We start from the raw sequence: 6,069 nt of genomic DNA on the forward strand, positions 1-6,069 counted from the left end.
CCGTGCCCTGTACTCAAGGCCTTGGGGGAATGTATATTCAAATGATTTTCTTTATTCTGCAATTAAGCAAAGCTGAATTTTCAGCATCATTACTCCAGTCTTCAATGTCACATGATCCTTCAGAAATCATTCTAATATGCTGATTTGCTGCTCAAGAAACATTTCTTATTATTATAAATGTTGAAAACAGTTGTGCTGCTAAATATTTTTGAGGAATTTTTTTTTTAAGGAATCTTTGGTCAATAGAAAGTTAAAACAAATGAAGAGTTCATTTGCAAAAACAGTTAACTCCATTTTTATTAATTCTCACAAATCATGTTTTTTTTATTGTGCATTCCAAGTAATATCAATCAAACTGCAGTTGGGTTGTTTTGATTAAGTAATAATAACTCAAAAAATACAGGTAAATTAAAAAGTTCATTGAAAGCATGTTTTTTATATATATTAAAAGTTTGTTTTTTAGCAAAAGCAGATAACTCCACATTTCATGTTTCAGAGTTAAACATAATTGCTTTGTTATTGCATTTAAACACACTCAAACTCACGTGCGCGCGCACACACACACACACACACACACACCCATCCATTCACTGTGCGCACACACACACACACACACAAATCGGTACACAAGTACACTCTCTCTCTCTCTCTCTCTCTCTCTCTCTCTCTCTCTCTCACACACACACACACACACACACACACACACACACACACACACACGTTAGGTTTTTGTGAATTGACCATCACAGGAAACTGTGCACGTGCGCGCGCGCACACACACGCAAAAGAACAACCAAGGTTTCAGCATGTAAGTCGTGTATGGTGTTCAAGGACTTACAGGAGTCGAAATTATAAATCCTCGATCACTTTTAGTCAGCTTTGACAAAATGTCCCTCAGCTAGCGCGTCTTTTTGAAGTGACTAGAAGCCTTGTCACCTGACCTGAATACTGTGCGCTGATTCGCTAAAACGGACTTATCGGTTTCTGTACACAAACAACAAGGGCGCTTGTCGGCTTCTGCTGTAAAACGTGAACTTGCGATGGCTGACAGTGGACAAAATCGGCTTTTCTGACAAAATGGATTTAGGGTACAGAACGTGCTATATATGGAGAATAATGCACAGCACTTGGTTCATTTTTCTTTTTTTAAAAATGGCGTTTATCGGTTTTTGCAAATGAACTCTTCAAATTTATCTGAATTTTAAATTCAAAAGAATTATTTGAAAACAGCATTTGGTTGGAATAGATATCTTTTAAACATCATGAAAGTCTTTACTGACACTTGTGATCAGTTTCATGCGTCTTTGCTGAAAACTTTTGAACAGTAGGCCTAGGGTGTAATAAGAAACTCGTGCTTTTCTTATGCATACTACTGACAGAGTTTTAATGTATGCCCTGATTTTTAGGTGTGGAAGACAACTGATCAACAGGCCCACATGGTTTCTGCAGACTTTGAACAAGAATCATTCACAAAGTTCTTCACATCTCCTAGTCCCAGCCTCAGACTTTCTGGGACATTCCATGGATGACCATCAGTCCGTTCGCTGACCATCTGGTGCATACATTGGCTGACATCACCAGTTTCAATCTAATTGCATAGGTTAAAGGTGCTAAAGAGGATCTTTTCGTCGACTGAGAAACCAAAGACTTGTTACTGAGTTTTTGAAATGAGCGCATGCGTAAGAATTTCGAGGGAACTCCTCCCAAAACTCGTGCACGAGTATTGGAACACAAGTGTTTACCACCGGCATTCACTGTGTTGTGTTAGTGGATTCATTATGTCGGACTCACCGCAGGTAACTCATAATCTGCAGTTGTTACTCCCGTCTCCTGACAAAAACATTGCATGCGGTGCCTGTGGAGTGTGGAAAGTTACTGGAGCGTGCAGCCGCGCTCGTCTCTCACAAGGAACGTCATGGCAGTGATTGACAAGCCAGAGGGCCAATCGTTTACGCGATGATCGTGTAAACGATTGGCTGATGTTTTTAAGGCCCTACCTCATGCACAGATGATGTATATTAATATTATTCCTTTCAGTGCACCTAATAAATAGTCTTTTATCAGTTAGTAAAGACAGTTTCAAGTAATATTGCAAAAATGTATAAAGCAAAACATCCTCTTTAGCACCTTTAAAGGGATAGTTCAGCCAAAAATGAAAATTCTGTCATCATTTACTCACCCTCAAGTTGTTCCAAACCTGTATGAATTTCTTTCTTCTGCTGAACACAAAAGAAGATATTTTGAACATTCTTCAACTTGAGGGTGAGTACATTTTGGGTGAACTATCTCTTTAACGTAACTTCGAGGAGTAAAAATCAGTCTACCTGGAATCCAAGTCAAGATACAAATACTTGATAAGACTTTTGAGGAAGTTTTTCAAGTGAGTGGCATTAAATCTTTGAATGTTTGAAGCACTGAGCAACTGCCCATACAGAAATATAATTTTTGACACATATGTCCCTAAATCTCGAGTAGTGTTCTCATATATGTTTTCACTTAATATGAACATATTTTGATATTACATTTCTGTATGGGTGGGTATCCACAAAACAACTGTATATTCCGCTTCGTTTTTTGAGTTATGTTTGTGAAATAATCAGTACTTTTGGTCTGAGAGAATATCTGATCACAAAGCCTATACACTTTTTTCCTCTATTGTTTGTTTTTTTCTATATAACCAATGACAGAGACTTATATATTTGAATTATTATTCTTTTTTTCCCCGTCACCGTTCTATTGCAGCATAATCTATTCCAGATAAATCCGCCTCTAAACGGAACATAAAACAAAACTACTATGGTTGTCTATGTGGGCGGTTCTTGGCCAGAATAAGCAGCAATTTGGGCTAGACTTTATGCCGTCGGTCTAAAGTCTAGCTACAGAAGACTACACATCCCCAACCTTTGTGTACTTTGGCTAGATATTGTTGGCTAATTTGTTACCAATAAGACTGTAGATCCAAATATAATCTTGTCAAGGAAATTAATGAGAAAAATGTTTGTTGACAAAGGTTTTTCAACGATAATGGGATGCGGAACGGAAAATGTACATCATGACAATAATTACGAATGATAACGAATAGTGTTGACCAGAGAAAAGGTTTTTGCACATTCATTGTTTAAAATTATAAGACATTTTAGTCAGAACAAAATTTGATTAAAGATTGGCTTTTTTCAAGAGTTGAAAACTATGACTAAATCATTAAACTGTGTAAAAATGAGTGCTGTAGTACTCTGTTTAACACATTTTTAAATCCCTCAAAAATCAATTAAAAAAATACAAAGAGTGCACAGATCCCAGGCCTGCTGATCAGTCACTGACTGTGACAAGTAATCACCTGACCTTTAATCCCAGACTGTAGTGTTTTGACATGTTTTCCATGCTGTGCCTTCAAGTGGACACCCTCCGCAGCAGGCGTCGGCTCATTGTTGCCATGTGCAAGAGTGTGTGTTGAGACTGCTTTCGGCAGGTGCACCATTGTTCCCCTAAGTCTGGAGCATTAAAGGAGAGCTCTGACTTATGTCAGGCAATGACTTATGACAGGCAAGCCGAGCAATCAGTGTCTCGTCTATTTAGTTTTCCACTCGTCCTGAAAAGTCAACCGATACTCGTCTTGCTTTCATAATTTTTCCAGTGCTCATGTTGTCAGACCCTGCGGGGTAAATGTACAACATGATAGCACATCTTCTCGTGTGTCTCCGGCCTCATGGTGAGGATATTTAACGTTGCTCGGGAGGTTCCTTTCGATAGAATAATCCGCCAGGGTTTCTGATTTGGGCTTGCCAGGTTTCGATAATGGACAATCCCCACCCAGATCTCCTTGGAGCCACTCTGAGTAATAAAAACACCTGCTCACTTTTGTTTGCTTTTTAGGGTTTTACTCTCCTATTTCTAGCTGCACTTTGGGAGAGTGTGTCCTAAGTGAACTAGCAACAAAAAAGCTTATAGATGTCCACAAAAGCTATGCTTTTAGACCCCAAAAACAAAATCAAGACTTTGTAAAAAGGCATAATAGGTCCTTCAATGAAACTTGAGAGGTTTCTGTCTCTGCATTGAAAGTCTAGGTAACCAAAACAACTATCCAAAATGTTCACAAATGCGTCATAAAACAAATCAAATGGTTTAATCAAAGTCTTGTGAAGAGATATAATTGCTTTATAATGAACAGATTTAATTAGGACTTTTATTTATATTTCAACAATGACCAACACATGCATAGGGCACATCATATTTGACAAACATGGAATCTCAAACATGCATGCATGATGCACAAGAACCAATGAGGTTTATTCTAGCACATCACACACGAATGTGACACATGCATGAGATTCCATGTTTATCATTGTTTAGATGTAAATAAAAGCATAAATGCAAACTGTTCATCATATAAAGTGATCATATCTCTTCACAAGGTTTGGATTAAACCACTCAATTCATATGGAATCGTTTTACAATAGCTTTTATGGCCTCTTTGGATCTTCTAAGTTTTGCTTACCTGGACTTTCAATGGAAGGGCTAGAAACCTATTAGGTTTCCTATCAGGAAAATATCTTAATTTGTTGTTTTGAAGATTAACCAAAGTATTGTGAGTCTGGAATGGGAACAACATGAAGGTGAGTAAATGATGACAGAAATTTCATTTTTGGGTGAACTATCCCTTATGCTATAACATTAACCACCAGTTTAAGTAATAGTTAACTTAAACTTATGTCATCATTTACTAACTCCCATGCCATATTATATATTATTATTATATTTTTTTTTCAGTGACACTGACACATATAATCAGATGTTATGCATAATGTCCATGCTTCTATTTTCCAAGTAAAGATAATGGTAATTTATAATTTAATGCACTATAAAAGTAGTTATTGGTATTTTATTTATTTATTTTTTTATTTTTTTTGTGTGTGTGTGTGTATGTGTGTGTGTGTTGAAGTCATATGCTTCTGTACTATAATCTCATTTTTGTGTTTTTTGGGAAAGAGAATGGCATTGGCGTGAGTAAATGATGTCAAAATGTTCATGTTTGAATTAATTATTCCTTTAACATCTTGTCTAATCTCTTTAAAGAGGCTTACATAAATTTTATTCTCAGCAGAGTTTTGGTTTTGGAGAGTGATTACAAAGAACGTTAGTAAATCCAAGTAAATCCAACAGGCCTACTTGGAAACCTGGATATTGATTCAGTTACATAGCTTTTTTTTTTTTTTTAATTATTACAATTTGTATAATTTGTCAGTTTAAGCCATCAAGTACAAAAACTGTAGATTTATTTGCCAAATTAAGGTCAGGGTCTTTATTATTCCACATTGATACTACAATGTTCACTGAAGATCAAACTTCATTCAAGTTTCATCAGCTAGTGTTTCTGAAGTTTAATGTACTGGATTATTTTTGCCTCTATTATTATGTTAGGCAACGCTAATTTCCAATAAATCATCTCTTCTTACTTGGAACTTTCCTCGCTGATGGAGACACGGTCATTGCCTGCAATTCATCATATACTTTACAGATTTTTTACGGCTAGATAGCAATAAAAGCTCACGGTAAGAAATCATCTATCTGAACTGTCATTTCTGCACAGGCTCTTAATAATGTGGCATGGATCGCTGTCTTGAGTGAGTGAAAATCAAACAATGAAGTAATGATAAATGCGAATTCTTCTTTAATGCCTGATAAAGACATGTTCTATCTATCTATCTATCTATCTATCTGTCTATCTATCTATCTATCTATCTATCTATCTATCTATCTATCTATCTATCTATCTATCTATCTATCTATCTATCTATCTATCTATCTATCTATCTATCTATCTATCTATCTATCTATCTATCAATCAAATTGTATTTCTGACAATTTGCAGAAAGGAATAATGATATTTGATACCAGTAAGGTTGTGTATTTGTGGCCTGAACATCTATGGAGCAATGAACAGCTTATGGCATCTTAACATACTTTGCACTGAATCTGTAACCTAAACAGATACAGTACGTTTTAATTTATGTCTACACTGTCTGACAGAACATACCATCTATCAGCTGGAACTTTCCTTCTGTTGATCCA

This window comes from Megalobrama amblycephala, linkage group LG6 (genome assembly GCF_018812025.1).
Source record: "Megalobrama amblycephala isolate DHTTF-2021 linkage group LG6, ASM1881202v1, whole genome shotgun sequence".
Lineage (NCBI taxonomy): Eukaryota > Metazoa > Chordata > Actinopteri > Cypriniformes > Xenocyprididae > Megalobrama > Megalobrama amblycephala.